General features: G+C 41.4%; 1 protein-coding gene across 1 annotated transcript in view; it reads right to left on the minus strand.

Annotated features, from left to right (window-relative positions):
• Positions 1-26718, minus strand: part of RASGRP1 (RAS guanyl releasing protein 1) — an 81296-nt gene that overhangs the window by 48829 nt on the left and 5749 nt on the right. The gene's annotated exons all lie outside the window — the stretch shown is intronic.

Genomic DNA, 26718 nt, shown 5'->3' on the forward strand with positions numbered 1-26718 from the left:
ACTGCTTTCAGCTCAGATCATGATCTTGGAGTCCTGAGATTGAGTCCCACATTGGGCTCCCTACTCAGCAGGGGTCTGCTTATCCTGCTGACCTTCCCCCCCATGCTCACTCGCTCTCATTCTCTCTCTCTCTCAAATGAGTAAAATCTTAAAAAGAAAAAAAAAAAAAAAGGCAGGACTTCCATTTAAAAAAAAAAAAGTAATGGTCATAAAGAAACTTACTGAACTCCTCTGAGAAGAATGGATGGATATGGTAAGAACTTCAAAAAAGAGAAAATAAAAGATGGAACCAATAATACACTAGAGGAAATCAAAAGCAGATTAGAGGATGCAGAAGAAAAGATCAGTGATCTGGAAGATAGAGCAATGGAATTCACCCAAACTGAAAGAAAAATGAGGATAGGTTATGGGACCTTTGGGACAACATCAAGTATACTAACATTTGTATTACAGGGGTCCCAGAAAGAAAAGAGGCAAAAAACTTATTTGAAAAAAATAATAGCTGGGGCACCTGGGTGGCTCAGTGGGTTAAAGCCTCTGCCTTTGGCTCAGGTCATGATCCCAGGGTCCTGGGATCGAGCCCCACATCAGACTCTCTGCTCAGCAGGGAGACTGCTTCCTCCTCTCTCTCTGCCTGCCTCTCTGCCTGCCTCTCTGCCTACTTCTGATTTCTGTCTGTCAAATAAATAAATAAATAATCTAAAAAAAAAAAGAAAGAAAAAAATAATAGCTGAAAACTTCTTTAACTTAGAAAAGGAAATAGAGATACAGGCTAGGAACTTCAGAAAGCCCCAAACAAGATGAACCCAAGGAGGTTCACATCAACACACATAATAATTAATATCAAAAGTTAAAGATAAAGAGAGAATCTTAAAAGCAGCAAAAGAAAGGCAACTAATTACATACAAGGGAAGAACATCCATAAGACTATCAGCTGATTTTTTTTAGCAGAAATTTTGCAGTGCAGAAGGGAATCTCATGATATATTCAAAGTGCTAGGGGAAAAAAACTACAACCAAGAATACTCTACCCAGCAAGGCTATCTATTAAAAACTGTAGGAGAGAATTTCCCAGATAAACAGAAGCTAAAGTAGCTCATCACCACTAAACTGGTTTTATAAGTAATGTTAAGGAAAGCTCTTTAAGAAGAAAAGTAAGGCCATAAACAAGATAAAACAAGAAAAAATATCACTGGTAAAAGCAAACATACTAAAGGTAGTGGATCAACTACTTATAAAGCTAAACGTAGGTTAAAAGACAAGATTGGTAAAAACAATATCTACAATAATTGATTATATGATACACAAAATAAAAATGCAAAATATGATGTCAAATACATACAACATTTGGGGAAGGAGAGATAAAAATATAGTGCTTTTAGAATGTGTTTGAACTATGTGCTATGCACATAGGGTGTTTGTCATATATGAACTTCAGGGTAACCACAAACCAAAAACCCAAAATAGGTATACCAAAAATAAAAAAGAAAGAAAGATAATAAGGAATCTAAAAATAACATTAAAGAAAGTCATCAAACTATAAGGGAAGAGACCAAGAAGAAAGGAATGGAGATGAACTACAAAAAACAACCAGAAAAATAATTAACAAAATACAAGTACATATATATCAATAGTTACTTTAAATGCACTTGGTCTAAATGTTTCAACCAAAAGATACAGGGTAACTAAATGGATTAGAAAAATAAGACTCATCTACATGCTGCCCACAAGAGACTCACTGCAGATCTAAAGACACACAGAAACTGAAAATGAGGGGATGGAAAAAGATATTCCACAAAAATGGGAACAAAAAGAAAGCTGGTGTAGTGATAATTAGATAAGACAAAAGAGACTTTAAAGCAAAGGCTATAGCAAGAGATAAAAAAAAAAAAAAGGGCATTCCATAAAGATAAAGGGATCAATCCAACAACAGGACATAACAACTATAAGTACCTATGCACCCAACATGGGAGCACGTAGATGTATAATGCATATATTAATAGATGTAAAGGGAGAAACTGACACCCCATTTACATCAATGGATAGATCGTCCAGACAGAAAAACCAGTAAGGAAACAGAGGCCTTAGATGACACATTTGAGCATATGGACTTAATAGACAGACACAGAACATCTCATCCAAAGACAGCAGAACACACATTTTTTTTCACCTGCACACAGAACATGCTCCAGGAAGATCACATTAGGCCACAAAACAAGTCTCAATAAATACAAGAAGACTGAAATCATACCATGAACCTTTCCCAACCACAAGAGCATGAAACTAGAAATCAAGAAGAAATGAAGAAAACAGGAAAAAATTAACATGGGGGACTAAACAACATGCTACAAAACAACCAAGGCGTTAGTGAAAACAAAACAAAACAAAAAACCACCTTGAGACAAATAAAAATGGAAACACAATGTTCCAAAATCCATGAAACAGAGAAAAAGCAGTTCTAAGAGGGAAGTTTATAATGATACAGGCCTACCTCAAGAAACAAGAAAAGTCTCAAACAATCTAACCTTACACTTAAAGGCAAGAGAAAAAGAAGAACAAGGACCAAAGTTAGTAGAAAAGGAAATAACAAAAAATCAGAGCAGAAATAAATGAAACAGAGAATGAAAACAAAATAATATAAAAGATTAATGAAACTAAGAGCTGGTTCATCAAAAAGGTAAAATTGATAAACCTTTAGCTAGATTGAAAGAGAGAGAGAGGAGGAGGAAAAGCAGCTGCAGCGGCAGGGGTAGGAAGGAGGGAGGGCTCAAATTAAAAAAATGAGAAGTTATAATTGACACCACAGAAATTTGAAAGATCATAAAACAATACTATCAATGATTATATGCCAAATAATTGGACAACCTAGAAGGTATAAATTCCCAGAAACATATACTCTTCCAAGACTGAATCAAGAAGAAATAAAAAACCTGAATCGAGTGATTACTAGTAATGAAATGAAGCCAGTATCAAAAAACGCCCAACAAAAAAAGAGTCAGGACTAGATGACTTCACAGGGGATTCTACCAAACATTCAAAGAAGAACTAATACCTATCCTTCTCAAATTACTCTAAAAAAACTGAAGGAGGAAGGAGTACTTGCAAACTCATCCTATGAGACCAGCATCACCCTGATGCCAAACCTAAACAAAGACAATACAAAAAAGAACATCAGGGGCACCTGGGTGGCTCAGTGGGTTAAGCCTCTGCCTTCAGCTCAGGTCATGATCTCAGGGTCCTGGGATCGAGCCCCGCATCGGGCTCCCTGCTCAGCAGTAAAGCCTGCTTCCTCCTCTCTCTGCCTGCCTCTCTGCCTACTTGTGATCTCTCTATCTGTCAAATAAAAAAAAAAAGAAAAAGAACATCATAGGCCAATACCTCTGATGAAGATATATGCAAAAATACTCAACAAAATATTAACTAAATTTAACAATACATTAAAAAGATCCTACACCACAATCAAGTGTGATCTACTCCAGTTTTCAAGGATGGTTCAATATCTACAAATCAATGTGCGGTATCACATTAGCAAAATAAATGATAAAAGCCTAATCTCAATATATGCAGAAAAAAACTTTTCACAAAATTTAATATCTATTTGTGATTAAAAACTCTGAACAACGTGGGTATAGAGGGAACATACTGCAACATAATAAAGGCCATATATGACAAACCCACAGCAAACATCAAAACAACAGTGAAAAGCTGAAAGCCTTTCTCTAAGACCAGAAATAAGAGAAGGATGCGCCCCCTCACAACTTTTATTCAACGTAGTACTAGAAGTCCTTGCTGCAGCAATCAGACAAGACAAAGAAAAGGCATCCAAATTGGTAAAGAGAAATAGAACTGTCACTATATGCAGATGGCATGATACCATATATAGAAGACCCTAAACTCTCAACTAAAAAGCTATTACAATTAATTACATGAATTAATTAAAACTATTACAATTAATACATGAATTCGGTAAAGATTCAGGTTACAAAATAATATTCAGGAATCTATTATGTTTCTATATACTAATAATAAACTATCAGAAAGAAATTAAGAAAACAATCTCCTTTACAACTGCATCAAAAAAGAAATATCAGGAATAAATTTAATGGAGGAGATGAAAGAGCTGCAGTCTGAAAACTGTAAGACAATGATGAAAGAAAGTGAGGATGACACAAATAAAGGGAAAGATACACCCTGTTCAAGGATTGGAAGAAACAGTATCATTCAAATGTCCACACCACCCAAAGGAATCCATGGATTCAATGCAATCCCTATAAAAACACCAATGACACTTTTCAAAGAACTAGAACAAATCATTCTAAATTTTGTATGGAACCACAGAAGACCCCAAACAGTCAAGAAATCTTGAGAAAGAAGAACAAAGTTGGAGGTATCACAACCCCAGATTTCAAGATACACTACAAAGCTATTGTTACCAAATATTATGAGAGTGGCACAGAAACAGACACCTAGAGCAAAGGAACAGAATAGAGAACCCAGAAATAAACCATGCTTATATGGTAAATTAATTTATGACAAAGGAAGCAAGAATTTACACTGGAGAAAAGATAGACTCTTCAATAAATGGTGCTGGGAAAACTGGACAGCTATATGCATGAGAATGAACGTGGACCACTTTCTGACACCATACATAAAAATCAACTCAAAATGGATTGAAGACCTGAATGTAAGATCCAACACCCTATAACTCCCAAAAGAAAACAGAGGCAGTAAACTCTTGGACAACAGTTTTAGCAATATATATATATTTTTTAATTGGGCAATAATCCAAAAAAGGCAAGGGCCACAAAAGCAAAAATAAATATTTGGGACTATATCAGACCAAAAATCTTTTGCACAGCAAAGGAAATCATCCTCAAAACAAAAAGGCAACCTAATGAATAGAAGAAAATATTTGAAAATGATATACCTGACAAGGTGTTAATATCCAAAATATATAAAATGCTCATACAATTTAACACCTCCCGAAAAATCTGATGAAAACAGGGGCAGAGGACATGAATAGATATTTTTCCACAGAAGACATACAGATGGCCTACGGACACATGACAAGATGCTCAACATCACTCTTCGTCAGGGAGATGTTAATCAAAATCATGACTCACCCCTGTCAGAATGGACATTGTCAGAAAGATAAGAAGGGGCGCCTGGGTGGCTCAGTTGGTTTAGCATGCAACTCCTCGTGGAGTCCGCAGAGAAAAGGGAACACTCATGCACTGTTGGTGGGAACTCAAACTGGTGCAGCCACTGTACAAAACAGTATGGAGGTTCCTCGAAAAATTAAAAATAGAAATACCATATGATCTAGCAATTCCACTTCTGGGTATTTATCTGAAGGAAAAAAAAACCAGTACTTCAAAAAGATCTATTCAACCCTATGTTCACTGCAGCATTATTTACAGTAGGCAATGTATGGAAGCAACCAACTTGTCCACTTATCGATAGATGAACAGATAAAGAAGATGTGGTGTACATACACAGTGGAATATTTCTCAGCCAGAAAAATGAATGCATCTTGGGGCGCCTGGATGGCTCAGTGGGTTAAGCCTCTGCCTTGAGCTTGGGTCATGATCCCAAGGTCCTGGGATGGAGCCCCGCATCGCATCGGGCTCTCTGCTCGGCAGGGAGCCTGCTTCCCCCTCTCTCTGCCTGCTTCTCTGCCTACTTGTGATCTCTCTCTGTCAAATAAATAAATAAAATCTTAAAAAAAAAGAATGTATCTTGCCATTTGCCACAATATGGATAGAACTAGAGGGTATTATGCTAAGTGGAATAAGCCAGAGAAAAACAAATACATTATGACTTCACTTATATGTGGAAACTAAAACAAAAAACCCCCAAAACAAAGGAACAAGCAAAACAAAAACAGAAATAGACTCATAAATACTGAGAACAAACTCGGGGCTGCAGATGGGGGGGGGGGAAGGGGACAAGTGAAACAGGTAAAAAGGGTTAAGAGGTATAATCTTCCAGTGATAAAATAAATAAATCACAGGGATATAAAGTACAGCATAGAGAATATAGTTAATCATACTGTAATCACTTTTATGATGACAGACGGTAACTGGACTTGTGATCATTTTGTGATGTATATAGATGTCAAATCACTATGTAGTATACCTAAAACTAATGTAATATTGTATGTCAACTACACTCCAATAAAAAATAATTATAACGAAAGCTTCAGTGAGAAAAGCTTTAGATTAATGTTCAAAAAGCACTTTCTTTTGATTTTGATTAGGTCTTCCAAAACTTATTTACTGAAAATTGAAATATTCAGAGCTGAAAGTTAAAGAGAGATGCTTCAAAGAGTTGATATCCTGAGTTTCTTTAGGCTCCAAAAGGTTGATTCCAAGATTTCTCTAATTTCTGTGTCCTATTCAACTGACCAACAACTCCCCAGTCACCTCCTGAGATTCTGCTCTGAGCAAAGCAGAAGGAAATACTAAAGGCAGAGTAACCAGCCTCACACACACAGCCCAGAAATCCCACTCAACAACCCTGACTTACATTTGCATAACACTTCTCACTTTACAACATACTTTCAGGTGCATAATCTCACTTGACCATCACCGTCCCCTTGGGAGGTGGGGAGGTGCTGTATCCATCTTAGAGACGAGAATGGCACAAGAGGGAGGATGTTCAGTCTGACCAACTGGCATCTGCTTCACGCTGATGAGGGCCTGTGCCACAGCGGGTAAATATTTCGGGTATCACTCCCGGAAAGACAACCGGCCTGTGGATAACACCATCAAGGAAGAGCAGAGGTGGAGTTTCAGATTTGGATGTTCTCATCGTCAGTTGGGGGTTTTCTGTTTCAAGAGTGCTGTGCTAGGTACTGGGGGGGGGGGTAGCTTGCAGAGATAACCAGGATCTTGTCCCAGGAAGTATCCAGAAACGACCAGTTATAATACGGTACAGAATACAGTAAGAGTCGGGGGAGAGGCGTGAACAAAACAGTAAGACAGTGTGGAGAGGGAAAGCCAGGTTTGACTAGAAGCAACCTCTTCATCTTCATGAAGATCTGGCCTCTGAGATGGGCCTTGAGATTGGGCCTCCGAGAGGGCTGAGATTTTGACAGATGAAGATGGAGGTGAGCATATTCTGGGTTGTGGAAGAAACATTTTGTGGGAGATGAGAGAGGTCCGAGTATATCTGGGAAAAGATGTGAAGTCCAGTTTGGTTGAAACAGAAAGCACTGGTGAGGCAGGGAGAGAAATGTGGAAATGTCCCTTAGGGTTGCACACACTGAGTTGGGAGCTGCCCTTACCCTGACCTTTACCTTGAAATTCTGCCAGGGTAGATGGTCTACAGAAGGAGCAAAGCAGTGTCCTCTCACCCCACATTCTGTCCCAATTGCCAAGCTATTGCACCTCACAACCTTGGCCTTAAGGGCTCTTTCCAAGGTAGATCATTTCTAAAGTACCTTGAACTTACTTTCATCTCCACTTGCATAGTCTTCCCTAATCGCAGACCCCCCAAGGAGGAGACACAGCCACCCAGGGAAGCCTAGGAAGTGTGTGTGTGTGTGTGTGTGTGTGTGTGTGTGTGTGCGCGCCCTTGCTGTTACATGCGTAGCATGAAACCCTGTTTTTTGCTGAGCTCAGCTGATTTTGCTATTGGAGCAGCACGGTTATGTGTAGTCACTATTCCTCCTATCTCACTTTGCTGGCATCAGCACAGTGACTCCCAACCTCCTTCCCTGTCCACGTGCTTCTCTGCCTGCTTAGAAGCTGAGGAACCAGATGGAAGCCAACCATGATTACAAGGGAGCAAAGATTTTAGATTATTTTCGCTTCACCTGCTTGGCTGAGTTTTATCACTGGAAGGTAGACATCGTCACTTCATCTTTGCTCCCTCCTAAGGACCGCCTGGCACAGCTGCCCAAGCCACGCTCGTGACTTAGGGAACATGACACCCTTTCGCCAGTCCAGACAGTTCTAGGGCTGAGCACGAAGGAGGTAGCACTTCGATGCTTTCCCCACTTGGTGTGTTTTCTCCCTTTAGTTTCCATGTCTCTGCACACCGAGTTCGTTTCCATGTCTCTGCACACCGAGTGACTTATGGGAACCATAGGAAAGATGTACTTATGTTAAAAGGTGTTGGGGACTTCAATATTCTTCAACTCATATTTGCATAATAACAGTCATCCTGAGGGGAGATAACATAATGAAGAAAAGTTTGCAACTTAGGGTAAAATTTGGGGCTTTGGTGGGTGAAACCCTTTTTTTAGTGAGGAGGCCTTAATGTTAATGGAGAGTTTCAGGCAGGAGGTGCGGAAATCAGTGGTTTTCTCTATTAGAATGAAGCCCTTCAGGCTTATCCAGAGCAAAAGAATATATGAAACCTGATGGACTTTTCGAAACCTCCTGGGTAGCTTAAACACAAACCAGAATAAAACGGATAACCTCCCCACAAATAGGCTCCTCATCTCAGGTCTGCTGGCATCAAGATATCCGTGGACGGGGCACAGAATTTATACTTTTAGAAATCTCTTTGGGGTGCCTGAGTGGTTCAGTTGGTAAGCATCTAACCCTTGGTTTTGGCTCAGGCCAAAACCAAGTCATCTCAGGGTGGTAAGATCGAGCCCCACACTGGGCTCTGTGCTGAGCGTGGAGCCCACTTAGGATTCTCTCGCCCCTCCCTGCTTGCACTCACTCTCTCTCTCTCTCTCTCCCCGCCACATCCCCCCCGCCAATCTCTTCAGAGATCTGATGACCAATCAAGTTTGAGAAGACTAATGGAAACCATTTAGCTCATTCCCTGCCCTGGGGTAGGTCTATGAGCTACTGAAGGACCCCATGAGGACACTTGCAGTTTCAGAAATCAGTGGTCCTTCAGTTGTCTTCAGGGCTAGACACAAGGGAAGTACTTAAAGAGGTGACTTGGTACCAACATAACCAGTTCCTGGTGGGGCTGAGTTAGTTCTAATTTATAAAGCACAATCAGTAGCACACTCGAAATCAATATGGGGTGAGCCGGAGGCCCACCATCAAAGGTAACAGATCTGGGCCACAGAGTTTCCTACTGTCGTTAGCAAAGCTCACCTCTGGATAGGGCCTGCACAGCCATATGCCGAGGTGACATTTTATTCCTGAGGCCAGAGAGGAGGGCCCTTCATACTCTCCAAAACAAAGATGTCCATTCCCCTGGGGCCTTCACAGGACCTTCTCTTCGGTGGTGTGTGGGCAGTCTTCTTCCCCTCCACTCCTGGTATCCTAGGAAGTGTTCACTGGGGGTCTATCACCTTCCAGGCATTAATGAAGGGACACCAAAATCTCAACCCCAGGGATGAAGCTGGTCTCCTTTGTTTAAACTAAGGAATTTTATCCAGGATATTAAAATACTTCGCTTTCTCACCACCCAACTCTCGGGCTTCTTACCACTAACAACACTTCTGCCTGAGAGGACTCACAGGGGGACTGAACCCTAGTTATAGTATTTCAGCAACTCCGGCAAAATAATTGGAACAAACTCAAAAGAATGATTAAAACAAAATGTGTGGAGTTCCTGGTATATTTCAGGGAACCCCTCCTGTAGACTGGTGTGGTCTTCTGAATCCACTTTCAAGAAATCTGGCATTTCACCTCCTTACTTCCTAGGTTTTCTGAAGGGCATTTCGTTAGCAGCCAGTCAGCTAACAGAGATGTCCTCTCCCACAGGGTCTTATTTATCTCCCCACCCCTGCCCAGTGAGTCCTTACAAAGGACCTCTGGTTTTTTATTTACTAGACATTTCATCCTCAGATCTGGGCCCTCAGATATCAGATCACACACGAATGCAGAGGAACCTGAAGGATTAAACCAGATTAAACCAGAGGTGAACCCGAAGTTAGTCATTTTCACTGGTCATCTACTGCGGTCTTGAAAGGTCTCAGTCTGCCTCCTAACAAGTTCTACTACAGGCACATGAATTGTTAAAAGGACCTCTCCCCTCAAAGTTCCTATAGAAGGAAATTCTACAGTTTTCTTATAGCCTGTTTGGGTGTTGGGGTTTTTTTTTTTTTTTTTTCAGTAACTTTTTCTACTTTAACTGAAGTACAGTGAAAGGCCCGTATCTCACTGTATAGTTCAATGTCTTCTGACAGATACACCCATGTAACCCAGACTTCTCTCAAGATCTAGCATATTTCTACGACCCAGCAAATTCCCTAATCTTCCTAGTCAGCTCCTCTGACCCCAGCCACCATGAAGGCACCACCCTCATTTTTTCAAATCCCAAATTAGTTTTGCCTGTTTCAGAACTTCATATGATTGGAATCATATCATATGATGTTGCACAATAATTTGGGTTGCTTCCAAGTGTGGGATTTTTAGGTCTAAATCTGCTGCGGACACTGTTGTATAGGTCAGATTGGGGATATAGGTTTTCCTTCCTCTTGCATCAATACCGAGGAATGGACTTGATGGGCCATAGGGTAGATGCACCTTTTACTTTATAAAAAACTGCTAGACAGTTTTTCAAGGTGATTCTGTCATTTTATGACCCTTCCAGATGCTCCACCACCTCACCAGTTGCTCTTGGTGGTCTCCAGGTGTCGTTAGCCTTTCCAGTGGGTGTAGCGTGGTAACCCGGGGTTATAATTCATATTTTCTAGTGATGCTGAGGATGTTTTATGTGTTTATTTGCATTTATAGGTCTTCCTTTGTGAAGTGGGAGTTCAACTATTTCTTCCATGTCATCATAGTTGTCTTTATTATTCGGTTGCAATGGTTCTTTATATACTTGGTATATAAAATTATATACCAAATATATAAAAGTATATATAAATATATATATTTAATAAATATAAATACATGATAATCATATATTATATATATTTTATATTTTATGTGACATATAAAAATACAAACTATCTGTATGATATATTTATAAATATATACATAAGTACATAAAACTATATAAAATGATATACTTTTATATAATAAATGTTCTTGTAAGACATGTATTGCCAAGCATTCTTCTCCAATTTTGAGGTTTGTTCATTTCTTCCTTTCATGGTATCCTTTAATGAGCCTAAGTCTTTTTATGAAGTCCAACTTACTATATATATCGTTTAGAGTAAGTCCTTTGCATTTTGTCTAAAAATACCTACCCCAAGTTTACAAAAGTATTCTTTTAATTTCCTTTTAGAAACCTTATTGTTTTAACTTTATATTCAAGTCCCAGGCTCATGTCAAATTATTTTTCATGTATGGTACCAAATGTAGGTATCAGTTTTTTGGTTTTTTTCATGAATATCAGTTTGTTGTTCCCATTTGTTGAAGGGCCATGCCTTTTCCACGGACATGCTTTGGTGCTTTTGCTGATGATCAGTTGCCCATATATGTGGATTTCTAAATTCACTTTTTTTTTTTTTAGATTTTATTTATTTGTCAGAGAGCAAGAGAGAGCACAAGCAGCAGGAGTGGCAGGCAGAGGGAGAAGCAGGCTCCCTGCTGAGCAAGGAGTCCGATGCAGGACTCATTCTCAGGATCTTGGGATCATGACTTGAGCTGAAGGCAGACGCTTAACCGACTGAGCCACCCAGGTGCCCTGAATTCACTCTCCTGTTCCATGGTTATGTTTGACCTTACGCAGTCTTGATTTTTATAGCTTTAATCTTGAAATCAGGCACTGTAAAATTTCCATCTTTATTCTTCTTTTTCAGGTTGTTTTCGTGGTCCCAGGGCCTTTCATCCCCCATCAGCTCTAGCTGTGTCACTTGAAACTCTAGTTTTTGTCTTTTTTAACTTTCACTCTTTTCTCTCTGAGATACTGACTTGCCTTCAGATTCAAATCTTTGTTTTTTCAGTGTCCAATACAGTATTAAGCTCATTCAGTGGATTTTTCCTTTTGGTATTTCTTTTCACATCTAGAATTTCCATTTGGTTCTTTTAATCATTTCTATTTCTCTGTTAAGGTTACCCATCTGTTCACATTATTTTAAATCCTTCAACATATTTCTAATAGCGTCTGTAATTCCTTAAATACTAGTTCCAACATTTGCATCAACTTAGGAGTTCATTTCTATTAAACTTTTTCTTCTGATTATGGGTCACATTTTCTGGCTTATTAAAAGGTCTGGTAATTTTATATTACACGCTGGGCACGGTGGATACAATACTGGGGATTTGGATCATGTTTCTTTACAGAGACATTTAATTGATGGGAGCCTGAAATCGATCCTGTCAAGGCTTAGATTTAGGCTTTGTTAGAATCGGTAGCTCTTACTCTAGGGCTAGAGTACCTCAATGCCTACATTGCACTTATTTTTTATTTTTAAAGTTTTCATTTATTTATTTGAAAGAGAGGGAGCAAGAAAAAGTGGCAGGAGGGGAAGAGGGAGAAGCAGATTCCCCGCTGAGCAGGGAGCCCGACAAGGGACTCAATGCCACAACCCTGGGATCATGACCTGAGCCGAAGGCAGAGCCTTAGCCAACTGAGCCACCCAGGCACCCCTGTTAAAATATTTTTTATTGGGGCACCTGGGTGGCTCAGTGGGTTGAAGCCTCTGCCTTTGGCTCAGGTCATGATCCCAGGGTCCTGGGATCAAGCCCCGCATCGGGCTCTCTGCTCTGCGGGGAGGCTGCTTCCTCCTCTCTCTCTGCCTGCCTCTCTGCCTACTTGTGATCTCTGTCTGTCAAATTAAAGAAATAAATATATATATATATATATATATATATATATATATATATATAATGTTTCAGAGAGCCTGGGTGGCTCAGTGGGTTAAGCCTCTGCCTTCAGCTCAGGTCATGATCCCAGGGTCCTGAGATGAAGCCCAATATCAGGCTCTCTGCTCAGCAGGGAACCTGCTTCCCCCCCGCCCCCGCCTGCCTCTCTGCCTACTTGTGATCTCTCTCTGTCAAATTAAAAAAAAAAAAATTTTTTTTACGTTTCAACTGATTGTCCAAGGTGCTCTATCTTTCCGTTTTGGTTGGTTGGAACTGTAATATTTCCCAACCATGAAACTTCCTCTGACTCACAGATTTCTGTATCATGGATTTCCATCATATTCATACACAGTTTAGTACTGAGCCAAAGACTAAAGGAAATGCCTCCTCTCCAGGGCGCAACTCCTCCAGTGCCAGCCACCCCAGAACCATAAAGTCTGTTTCCTGCATCAGGTGAGATGCTCCTCTCTGGGCTCTGGTTCCCTGTACAACAATTTGTAAAGTGCCCCCAGGCAGAGAGCCAAGATGAATTTTGAGTTTACCTCTTATCTTTTGATTTTATTCACCATCACAAGTCTATCCTGTTCTCTAATACCTCAAAGTACTTGCTTCACATCTCTTATCCTGTTTTTATAGAAAAAAGAATTCCCATACCCAATATTTCATTATGGCCCAAACTAGAAGTTCTTATTTTGATGTTTAATACCTTTAGAAATGGGAAGCTGCAGTTCTTTGCTGAAATATAAATCCAATGTACTCTTTATCTGTCCTCTTGGAAGTAAATAACTCATTCTGGCTCTTCTATGCTTAACAGTATTGGGACAAACATGTGCTTAGCACTATGAAGACAAAGAAAAGAGAAACAGCCACTTATCTGTCCTCTTTTCAGCTGCTGCCATCTTTTATCCTCACAGGTTCTACTTCTACATTTCTGTATCTTGTCTTAACTATTTATCTCCTCTGTCCTCTCTTAGCATTCCATTCCTATCCCGAGACTCAGGGAGCAAGCCTGAATTTAATAACACTCTCTAGTCTTGGGTTCGATCAGATTTTTTTGGTGCAATAGGCAGATATTGTTGTGTGTGCCCAGAATATCAGCCTTCCTTTGGGAAACATTACTTCCCCAACTTCACTCATGTGATTTTAGTCAGGAACGCTCCATTCTTAAATTACTCCATCCTTGTGACCACAGTTAATTGGTCCAAACAGTAGCCACCGGCCTCAATTTCAACCGCTCAAAGTTCTTCCCTGGCAATTTTTTTTCACTGAACTTGAGGGGGGAAAAAAACTAAATCTTTATTGATAAGAGATCCAAGATTTGCAGCCGTTAGTGCTGTATTTCCTGCCCATGAAGGAAAACAAATCTTCAGTGAAACAGAATGATTAACTGACAAGCAGAGAGAAGCAAGTCTGAGAGAGAAGAGGGGGAGGAACGAAGGGAGAGAGACAGAGAAGTGCTAGTGTCACCTGATGCTGTTCTAGTCTCTGATTTCAGATGTTCCCAAGGCCTGCACAGGCATCCTATACCTGTCCAGTGCTCTAGTTACAGGAAATGTCCGTATTCCTTCTAATAAACTCCATAAGATAGCTCATGTTGGATTTCTGTCATTGACCTAGTATTTTGAAAGATAAGAGAATTACTTTTTGGGGTCTTATTTACTCAATACATGTTAATATAGCTTAAATTCATGTAAAATTTTAAAATATATATAGTGATATCTACTAGACTCATCTCTGCTTGTCTGTTATGACAACATTCTGGTCATTTCTTTGACGCAGTCATTCCAGCCAGGTATCTCCAACTTATATCTCTATAATGTGTTTTTGGATCCCTAGGCAGTTTGCACTACTCTGAGAGAATGATACACTAACATTCAAATCTACAGTAATAATGATTACTACTATTTTTGAGTAGCTACTATGTAATGGCACTTTGATAATATTTTATGTAAATGCATTCTACTAAGGCAACCATATTTATTTTCCAACCAAACTAAAACCTTCACAATTTTTCACCATTATCATCCATTTTATAGATTAAAAAAACCATAGTAAAATAACTTGCCAAATAATTTGGTAAATGGTTGAGCCAGGAGTAGATTCCAAAGACCATGAATGCTACGTGGTCTCCCATGGCCCCCTCTGTAATCTGCTCACTGCCCCCTGAAATCAGGCTATGCCACAAGCATGGCATTTTCCAGGTCAAACCTGGGTGTGTGTGAGGTGAGGTGGGGTGGGGAAGAGAGTATTACATTCTCTCACTTACTTAACTCCAACTCCCACCTCTGATGGTGAGATTAAAGATTAAAGATTTCAGTTTTGTTTGTCTTTCTGGATACCAGATATTCAACATCTCTATGTTGAATAGGGAATGAGCTGAATGTGATGCGGAAAATCAAGTGTAGGACATGAATAAATTATTTCTTTGGTATGGAACCAAAGTATCCCATTCTTATTTTTTTTAAGATTTTATTTATCTGACAGAGAGGGAGAGATAGCCAGAGAGGGAACACAAGCAGGGGGAGTGGGAGAGGGAGAAATGGGCTTCCCGCAGAGTAGGGAGTTGGACACAGGGCTCCATCCCAGGATGCTGGGATCATGACCCCATGACCTGAGCCAAAGGCAGAGGCCTAATGACTGAGCCACCCAGGCATCCCTCCCATTCTTATTCTTTACTCTTTGCCTCCCTCTTTAATATATGCATAATATTCTATTTCATCATCCAAGAAAGTTAGAATAAAACATTCCTTTGAATTTTCTGTAGTTCTTAATAATCTATTTTTCTTAGCTTTGAGGACACTTTTTAAGCTCTTATGGAAAATTACTATTTTTGATTTTTTAAAAAGATTTTATTTTTAAGTAATCTCTGCACCCAGCGCGGGGCTCAAACTCACAACCCTGAGATCAAGAGTCGCATACTCTTTGGACTGAGCCAGCCGGGCATCCCAAGATCTTATGAAAACCTATAAGCATATACCCCAGTGGGCAAAGCAACGTAGAGAGCATTTATGGACTTAACCCAGCTTCAGCAATGATCAGCACATTGCCAATTTTGGTCCCTGTGTACCACACTCACTTCTCTGTCTCATATTATTTTAAAACAAATTCCAAACATAAAATGTCATCAGTAAGTACTTCAGTATATACTTTTAAAAATAAGGACTCTTAAGAAAAATATACATTAAAATGCCTAAAACAAAATGAATATTAATTCCTTAATATCATGGAATACCCAGTCAGCATACCAATTTCCAAATACAAATAATTAATACTAATGTAATATGAGTTTATATGTGTATGTATACATATACACACAGTGTTTAGAAAAAATATTCACTATTTTTTCTTTTAAAAATAGTGAATATTTCTTTATTTATTTGAAAATATTCACTATGAGTGAAGTGTCCCGTAAGTCTCTTTAGTCGAGAGGGTCCTCCTCCACTGTTCCTGGGATTTTGAGGGCACACTTTCTTAGTTAACTAAGGCTAAGTCCATCTCAAGTAGACATTGGTGGTTGCTGGGCAGGTAACAGGACTCAAAGCCACTGGGGACAGAGGGGGTTGGGGAACCACAGGCATAGTAAGTGTGGGGAGCTCTTTCTTTGGGGCTTAAAGCAGAACCAGACAGTTGAACCCCAGGGTGACTCTCTGAGACCACGCGCCCTGCTTTTGCTTGGCAATAACAGAAGAGCCGGGCAGCCGGCAGCATGGGTACTCCAGCCATATTCTGGGAGGCAACACATCAGAAGCTGGAGTGACGCACTGTGCGACCTCAACTACCTGGGAGTAGAAGTAAATGCTGAACCCACCAGAGCAGGTCTGGATGGAGTAAATCTGGAGCCCATGATGCTGATGAACTGAAAAAAGCCTCTGGCATTGAATACCTGGATGCCAAAGTCACCAGAATGATTAACTGCTCATCGGTTTTAAGGATGCTCTGTAGGCTGTACCCCATTCTAACACAATGGACCCATAAATGCTAAAACTAGAACATTTCTTGGCCTCTTCAATGTCCTTGGTGCCCTCTTAAAATGGGGTTGTTCACAAGATGACAAAAACAAGTCCCGGAAGGGGGTTCAGAGAGATCAGTGAAGGGAAGCCAGACCTGGCTATCATTGTTCCTCCACCCCAGAAATTCCCGGACAACTTCATCTCGGAGCACCTGCCTGCTTTGGTTAGTACATTCTCTCCTTCACTGTAAAACCAGTCATCTCTGCTTCTCCCTCCCCTGCCAAGAACAGTGCCTCTGGTTTCCACTTCTTTTGTCCACTTCAGTGAATCACTGGTGTCCCTCAATCCAAGCTCCGTCCCAGCAGCTTGAAGATTTTGGAAATACCTCCGCAATCTCCCCAAGGCCTTTGACCGTTCTCTGGAAAAAACCAAAGTACTCAACATGGCCTGCCGCACCACCACCCACCACCTCTTTCACTCTGCAGAACAATCAGAGATGAGCCAAATTGTAGCATCTTTGTTTCTTCTATGTATCTTTCTCAGTTTCTATGTCTTAAGATTCCTTCAGAAAGTTTATTAATAAATACAGATTTTCTCATTGTTTATGAAAGTAAAGCTTCTTTTCAACAAAAGCCACCTAACATTCTCTATGCATTAAAATAAAACAAACACATCTTGAATTTTGAGTTAATGGAAGTATTTTTGTTTCCTTGTTTTGGGTTTTTGTTTGTTTGTTTTTTAAGATTTTACTTATTTATTTGACACAGAGATCACAAGCAGGCAGAGAGAGAGGGGGAAGCAGGCTCTCCGCTCAGCAGGGCTTGATCCCAGTACTCTGAGACCAGGACCTGAGCCGAAGGCAGAGGCTTAACTCACTGAGCCACCTAGGTGCCCCTGTTTCCTTGTTTTATTACAACTATGGTCAGCCATGGTTATCATAATTAGCACTCAGCAGTAAAAAGAAATGAGTAGCTACTCTTCTTGTAATGCCATTCATTCCTCATTAGACCCATTTTAGTTGCCAGACAACCCTCACTTTTATGTCCCACATTTGAAGGGACTGTGCTGAAATCATTCCTTAAAAATCCATTTTAGGTTTGAATAGCAACTCTGTGTGCAAGCACAGCTCTACAAATACTAATACTGACTATAAGAGATTGTAACCGTTTAAAATGCGAATGGTGGAAAACAAAGAGTTAGTTACAGTGACTCTACTATGCAAAAGTTACCATGATTATCGCACATGTGAAAAACACATATGGAAGAGAATCCAGAGAGATACACCGAACAACGTTAGTACGGCTTATCTTGCTCTTGGTGGTAGAATGGATGACTACAATTTTCTTCTTTTTGCTACACTGTGTTTTCTAAATTTTCTGTAGTGAGCGTAAATAAGTTTTAAAGTTATTAAAATTTAAAAAGTAAACATGAGGGCTGAGTTACAGTTAGATCTTTGTAAACGTAAGAACTGATCAAACGGTGCAGATTAAGTGACAATATATGTCTAAGGTGTATTAATATGAACACCATGTTGTTCACAGTAAATACTCAGGAGTTAACTATTACTAAATAATATTGTAAAAGTCTATGTAAGTGGTAAATTGGATGCTGTGTACTTTTTTATTGCAGTAAAAAAAAATAAGAACAAACTCACTCTATATTAATAATTTAGAAGAAATGTGTGTTTTAGATTGGGCTGGTTATGTACATCTCCACGGTGAGGGTACTTCAAAGAGATCAAAAGTACGTTCTTTAAATACATAAATAGGTAAAGGACTTTCTTCAAATTTACAGTCAATATCATGATCAAGAACACATGACAACTTCCCCCAGACACTGTCAATACCAGAAATCACTTCAATACCACCATATTAAGGGGAAACTGAGGCTCTGAGTTACAAAGTGACTGTCCAAGCTCCCTAGTTTTAAGCCAAAGACAGTCTCAGAAACAAAACTGGAGGCTTCTTTTTTTTTTTTGCCTCAGCAAAAACCTATTGACAAACTTTCACTGATCATCTGCAAGACTAGTATATGGAACTATTATCATACAATGGATTTATTTTGTTTTAAACTTTCATTAAAATGACAATGCGACATTCACTAAAACTTTGTAATACGGATTTTTTTTTCAAGTTTAGAGTACATAAAGGAAAAGATTTAAAAAATGAGGAACAACAAAAAAATGTAAAATTTCTAAACATTAAAATCCTAAAACTGACATAAAAAATGGAAATGGGATGGAGGTGCAGGAAATGTCCATAGCAAATGGCATTCAAAGAGTTAATAGCTTTATCATATAAAAAGCTTTCGCAAACCTCTAATTATAAGAACATTAAATAGTGAGTGATAAATAGGTAAAGGATGTGAACAGTCCACACAGTTGGAAATACAGTTAGTAAACAAACTTATGAAAACATACTCAACAGAAGCTTGGATAGAGATATACATTTATATCTCAGTAGTACCTGTTACCACATTGCAGGAAATGGAGGCAAATGATTACATAGATGCAATCAGAAAGAGAGATAGCATATAACACATTTAGAACAGAGGTCACAAAACTGAGACTGGGTTGGCCAAAAATAAGGGATAGTTTAATGACGGAGAATTTTCAGAGGATGTAAAGTTAAAAACAAAACAAAACAACCCAGATAGCTTCAACTCCAGATTGAGACTCCCTGAGTTTTTAAGTTCCACTGTGGCTTTAAGACAAATTGCAACTTCACTGATGTTTCATTTCCTTATCTCTAACGTAAATTGTTCCTTTATGAAGTTGTTTTAGAGGATACTTACAGGAAAGAAGACAAAAGATGACAAATAATAACTTCTCCTACTTAGGTGATACAAAGTAACCTTTCCAGTTTTCAGCTCTCCTTCCCACAGACACTTTGCTAAGAACCCTCTGCAGCTGGGAGGAGGTGGTGGGCTGGGAAAGGGTTAACAATGCCTCTTGGTTGGGGGGGGGGGGTTTCATCAGGAGTAGCATTTGTCTATTTCCATGGTGTGAACAGAGGCCCCCCCCAGCATGGCATCCACACTGTGTGGATACAACAGGCAAAACCTCAAGAGCACAGAGAAGAGTAAAATGCAGTCGTACATTAGGAAATGGTGAGTCTAGGTACTTCTTGCCTTCATTTTTAATATAATTGTAAGCTGACATGCTTTAATTTTTAATGGAGGTTGTGTCTAACAACTGGCTTAAAAACTTCAGAAAATGCAGCATTGCTTTTGCAGGTTAAGACTTTCGGGACTGTGCCAGTGCGTAATCGACTGTGGTGCCTGTGAGGCTGGCTGGCCCTGCTCCCGCTTGTGGTCTTTCCCTAACTGGGAGGTAGCCCAAACTATCTGCAGACCAAGGCTCACAGTCCAGCAGCTGGAACTGCTCCAGGCAGAAGAGGGCCTGGGGGTGGGCCCTCCAGAGGCTTCTGCCATCAGGACTGTTTCAGACAACCGCTAAGGACAGTGCGTTTGCTTTCACACCATTTCCTACTGTGTTACTACCATGGACTTAATAATCTTCATGTCAACATGTGGCCTTAAAAAAATCTGTTGGAAAAGTGGCACTTTTTAAAAAATATTACTTATTTTAAATGTCAGAGAGAGAGAGAGAGTATAAGCAGGAGCAGCTGCAGGGAGAGGGAGAAGCAGGCTCCCTACTGAGCAGGGAGCCCAATGAGGGACTTAATCCCAGGACCCTGGGATCATGAGCTGAGCTGAAGGCAGATGCTTACCCGAATGAGCCACCCAGATGCCTCAGAAAAGTGGCACTTCTGGGAAGTACTTAGATGAAGCACCTCTCCTGCTTCCCAGCATTGCCACTACTTCCAGGCCTCCGACCTCTGGGGAACACGCACACAGCAAGGAGCAAGGCCCTAAAGCACCCCAGTTAACTGGTCTGAGTGTGGTTGACAGGTGGAAGTGAAGGCAAGGAATACTGCCTTGGAGTGCAAAGAACAAAAGTGTAATTGTAACAGACACCCATGTTGTTAATTTCCACGGTCAAAAGACTAACGGGCAGAAGTTTTGAAGGGAGTCTGCACACCTGAGAATGGCCAGCAAGTGTGCTAGAAAACAAGATTTCTCCAAATCAATTCATGGGTCGCCTCCCTCAAAACCACAGTGACTGGGGCGCCTGGGTGGCTCAGTGGGTTAAGCCTCTGCCTTCGGCTGGGGTCATGATCTCAGGGTCCTGGGATCCAGACCCACATCGGGCTCTCTGCTCAGCAGGGAGGCTTCTTACACCTGTCTCTCTGCCTACTTGTGATCTCTCTCTCTCTGTCAAATATAAATAAAATCTTAAAAAAAAAAAAAAACTGAACCACAGTGACTGTGCGATAAATAAAAAATCATCTCTGGAGGTGACCTTCAAGAATTTGAATGAAAGCCTCCCTCCCCCAAACAATTACTGCTCAAGTTCAAGTTGGAGAACCTCTAGTAGAGTAGAAAGAACAAGAGCCTCAGAGATAAACTAACCTGAGTTCAGATGCCAGCAGCTCTCCCACTAATGAGGTGGGCCACTTTCCACAGGCTATGTAACATCCCCAAGCTTCAACACCCTAGTAATTAATAAAGCAAAATAATACCCATCTCATAGGGTCGCTGTGAAGATTCACGGGCCCAGCTCAGGTAAAGGCCCAGCACCCCACACAGCCCACAGTTAGTGTTCAGCTACTGTCTGTCAGTCTCTCAGCAGTAACCCTTATCTCTCTGGATGGACTCACCGATTTAATGTGCTCAGGATTCCTGAGACACTGACAACCTTATGCACTGACATTTTTCTATCACAGAGGGAGGGCTGCCATGGACACCACCACAGAGGAGGGAACAGATGAGAGTGAAGGGGACCTCCCACCTCCTCCTTTCTCGAGCCTCGCAATCACTGTACCTCACACCCGAGAGAGGGCAGACATGTCAGGCTGGGGCATTGGGTGCTGCCAGCCCATCGAAGATGCAGCAGAGGCACTCCTGGGAATCAATAGCATCTTGGTCATAGAACGCTAATGTGCTCCAAAGGGTTAACAACAGTCATGACTGGCAGCTTCTCTGAGGCCTCTACGCCTTACCACATGGGTGTCCCAAGGACCATTTTCAAAAGTGACACCTCAGCAACTAGGGGTCCCACTGAGGAGGCTACTGGGTCAGCTCTGGTCTTCCTCACAAAGGACCTGTCATCCACAACAGACAGGGCTTTGAGCCCCTTCTTTCTTATTTCTTTTCAGCGTAGCAGTATTCATTGTTGTTGCAACACACCCAGTGCTCCATGCAATACATGCCTTCCCCAATACCCACCATCTGGTTCCCCCAACCTCCCACCCCCCGCCCCTTCAAAACCCTCAGGTTGTTTGTCAGAGTCCATAGTCTTTCATGGTTCACCTCCCCTTCCAATTTCCCTCAACTCCCTTCTCCTCTCCATCTCCCCATGTCCTCCATGTTATTTGTTATGCTCCACAAATAAGTGAAACCATATGATAATTGACTCTCTCTGCTTGACTTATTTCACTCAGCATAATCTCTTCCAGTCCCGTCCATGTTGATACAAAAGTTGGGTATTCAGCCTTTCTGATGGAGGCATAATACTCCATAGTGTATATGGACCCCATCTTCCTTATCCATTCGTCCGTTGAAGGGCATCTTGGTTCTTTCCACAGTTTGGCGACCGTGGCCATTGCTGCTATAAACATTGGGGTACAGATGGCCCTTCTTTTCACTACATCTGTATCTTTGGGGTAAATACCCAGTAGTGCAATTGCAGGGTCATAGGGAAGCTCTATTTTTAATTCCTTGAGGAATCTCCACACTGTTCTCCAAAGTGGCTGCACCGACTTGCACTTACACCAAGAGTGTAAGAGGGTTCTCCTTTCTCCACATCCTCTCCAACACACGTTGTTTCCTGTCTTGCTAATTTTGGCCATTCTAACTGGTGTAAGGTAGTATCTCAATGTGGTTTTAATTTGAATCTCCCTAATGAGCCCCTTCTTAACACTTGGCTTTGTTCCTTGGAGCTGCCCATTCTTGGGTGGAGTGCCACTCAAGATCATGGCCCTGGGCTTCTGGTCATGTGTCCTTGCTGCCTCTGGGCAGCTCATTTTGGTGCGCAGACTGTAAGCTGCAGAATGGTAAGGAACACCTCGCCTTCCCTTTGCCACAGAGGAAACTGTGTGTGGTCCCAACACGTGTGTCTGCCTTCTTTGGCTCTGGTTTTTAACAGTTTTTGCCCTTACTAAGTTGAGGTCTATAAAATGCTTTCAACACCTAAGTGTTCCATGGTGCAGAAAATATCCCTAATAGCTTAGGAGGTCTTTGTATAGCACTAGTACAATGCGTATGGTGATTTTAATTAACACTTTGTTCAAGATAGAGTTTCAGGGGGACATATACACAGGGGGTCTAATGAATATTTCTCATATTGAACGGAGTTTAATTTCTCACCTGGAGGACTCCAGACCTGCAGAATGTGGGTACAGGGTTCAGGCCTATTCTGTGTCCCCTGCACGAAGGGAGGCCTCCCTAGGAGAAGGGTCTGAGCGCACCCCAGCTCAGGTCGCAAGTGGCTGGTGGGGACAGAGGAAAAAGCACACAGGCAGCATATTTTCTCTCTAGACCTGGGGGCATGAGGCAAATTGCCACAATCCTCAGAGACTCAATTTATTTTCTCATTTGTCCAATGGAGACAATACCACCTGACCGGTCAATTTCAAACTGGTTTTGAGTTTAAAAGAAAACCAATACATATGGAACTCCAAGAAAAATTAAACAACACTCCATAAATATAAGATATTAGCTAAGCTGCATTTCCCTTCACACTGACAGGTACGACAAAGACGCTGAATATCCTCCCACACCCCACCTGGGAGCAGGAGGGCTCCTTGCTGGGGTCCCTTTCTGAGACATGTTTGCAGTTTTCTTTCTGATGCAGTTCAGCGCTGTCTTGCATTCAGAAGGCAGCAAGGGAAGAGTTCTGTGAATCTGGACATGGGAAGACTTCCGTTTGGCCCCAAATGCTGGCAGCCCTCTTAAAAAGTGAAAACATTAAAAACCAGATGATCTCATAGGTCTTTTCTACCCCTGAAACAGATGGTGTGATTCACATGTGTTTGACATAAATGTACCAGGTTGTGATGATTTGCCTCATTATGCTCAGCTGAAGAGTAGATTAACGAGCAATAATATGCCGAGAAGGTAAAGCATGACCTCTGATTACTACCGAAGGTGGGAGTGGCTTGTCTCATGGCTGAAGCAGCGAACTATGACTCAAGGCTCTGAGTTTCTCATCACAGGTCTGTGACCTTGTCTGTGACAATGGGAGGCTCGCTGGAGACCTTCAAGAATACCCTTAGTCTGGATGTGCCGGTCAGCCATCCTTTAAAGCACTGTAGCAAGCCCCTCCTCTGAGAACAGTGTGGGTGGTAATTAATGGTTAAGAGTACTAGAGAGGCGTCAGTAAAGATGCTAGATCCAAATGTCCATGACGCCTTAGACAGTTCTCAGACTATTATCTAGAGATGCTAGGAAAATGCAGATCCCACAGTTTCTAGGAGGTCTCTCTGTTGCTCTTCCCCTCCAAGTCAACCATTTACCCCATGTAACACTGTCCAGCAGACCTTCTGCCGTGATGGAAATAGATTCCGTTTACTCTGTCCAGCAGTAGTTACCACTCCTGGCTACTGAGCACTTGAACTATGGCTAGTGAGGCTTACTGGGAAATGTTGGGAGGAACTACATTTTACATGTGATTTAGATTTAATTAACTGAAGTATATATGTGAATAGCCTCATCTGGCCAGTGGCTACCATACTGGACAGCACAGACCTGGCTAATCCAATCCTCCTCAAAGCACCTGCATGAAGGTGAGGTTGAGAAAGCAGGGCAAAATAAATTAACTAATTACTCTTTATATTCAAAACAGACTTTTTTCCCCTTTTGTTTCCCCAAGTTGGTGGGAGTAGCCAAAGCCAGAGTCTTAAGTGCGAGATTACCAAAAACCAAAAGTTTTGCCTCATTTCTGTACTATTTCCCTCTCTTTTCACTGGTTTTAAAATGAGAAGGCATCTAAACTCATTGACAAAAAGCTAGGCTAGATTTGCTTTATGCTGCAGCAAAACTTTTCAGTACAAACCTGAGAAAATAACCAGTAAGATAAGGTTCAAGAGAAACACGAGGCCCGCCCTGCACTATTTTCAGATCACCTCTGAGGAGACCTGCAGATGCACAGGCAGGCTTTTTGCCCTGGATTGTTCTTTGTCAAGGGCTGCTAGCCATCCATCCCCAGCTCGGCTCACCTCTGCAGTTCAAGAACCGCTCCCCTCCCCCACTACAGAGGGCCCGGACAACCCAGCACTCAAAAATCACTCTGCGTCTCCTGCTCCCTCCAGACAAGCTGTGGCTTTTCTCTTTCACCTATTTCATATAAATTTCTGCCGCACGAAACCGTGTAGTACGTACTCTGCGAAATCTTGAGATCAGACTTTCCTGCTGCAGTCCCATGGCCGGGGAGCTGTGAGAACAGTGGCTGTTCCCCCTACGGTGCCCTCACCCATGAAGTGGATTTCCTCAAACTCTCTGTGTATGAAGAATTTATTCTTCCTGCATTCCTTAGCTGACCGTTGTCTTGCCTCATGTATCTATTTTTTCCTGAACAGTGCATCCCCCAGGTCTGCGAAGCTCTAATAAAGGAACAGAGGTCTGTCTGGTCCCTGTAATTCCCCTCATGCACTGCCCAGTCTATGTCAGATACAAGGGGCGGGGGACGGTGGCTTAATCAATGCTTCCTGAGTGAGGATGAAAGACTATTGGACTCAATGGGATTTTTACAGCTTTTGGATGTTGAGATACTTTTTTCTCAGTTTAACATATTCCAGAAAACAATGTATCTTGCGCCCTTGTAGGATTTGTTGTGGGGTGGGGGGTGGATTAGGTTTGATTCTTTTGGGGAAGGACTTCAGAATTGGTCCTGGATTTCTCAGGCTGATGTCGTGATTATTGGAAGGTTAGGAAAACAGCCTTGACCTCAGCCAGCAGTTGCCAAATTGGCACACGAGGAAGAAAGTTAGCATGATAAAATACCATTTCTCCATGCCTGGTCCCTATTTTCTCAACAACGAAATGGAGAAAGAAGAAAAATCCTTATTCCTGAAACAGTTCACAGTGCCCTGCAACAGACAGACCTATGACTCCCAAGACCCTGTAAGGAGCTTTGCAGTTCATTCCACTGGGGAGTTGAAAGTAAAGTACAGGAGGAACAACGCTGCTCACAGCCATGTGCCCACTAGTCTCCTGACTGCTAGCTCCCTGCCTTGCCTATGTATTTTCTAAAGCTATTTAAGAAGAGAAAACCACTCACCCTGCTCCCAAAGTCATTCCTTACTGTAAGATTAGAACATAAATAGAAATTTAATTAAAATTTAAGACTAACCCAGTTATAATAAAAATGTTTCCTCTTTTCCAAGTTTAAAAAAAAGAAAACTCTACAACAATAAAGCAGCGCTTCTCAAAGTGCGTTCTTGGATCAGCGATACCAGCATCACCTGGGAACTTGTTAGAAAAGCAAATTCTTGGGTGCCGCCCCAGACCCACCAGAGCAGAAACTCTGGGGGTAGGCCCCAGCAATTTATTAAAAAAATAACACCTCCATGTGATTCTGCAGGAACATTTGAGAAGCAGTGCTTTACATCAAGGTTGAAATAATCAAAACTACTCAATGTTGTAGTAGAGTATACTAAAAGAGTATCCCTAAAATGTTGTCTCTTCCCTAATTCTATAAATAAGGTCTGACCAAGCAGTCAACATGTCCAGCCAATAACCCCTAGCTCTGAATTCTAACCCACGTGCACTCTCCATGTCATGCTGCCTGGGATCTGGTCACACCTCCCCTGCGCCCCCAGGAGGCTCCATGAGGGCCTTGGCTGGGAAGGCACTTGGGAGCTGAGCCACATGTCCACGTCCCCTTCAGGTTGGGAGAGACAGACTCAAAGGGGGCACGGAGAGGGGACAGTGATGCTGGAAATCTATAAATTTCCCACCAATTGTAAGCATACCTTTTTTGGAGCAGAGCCCATACTTAGTACTTTCCCATCACTATTTCACAAATAACAATCC

The sequence above is a fragment of the Lutra lutra genome, chromosome 7, assembly GCF_902655055.1.
Source record: "Lutra lutra chromosome 7, mLutLut1.2, whole genome shotgun sequence".
NCBI lineage: Eukaryota > Metazoa > Chordata > Mammalia > Carnivora > Mustelidae > Lutra > Lutra lutra.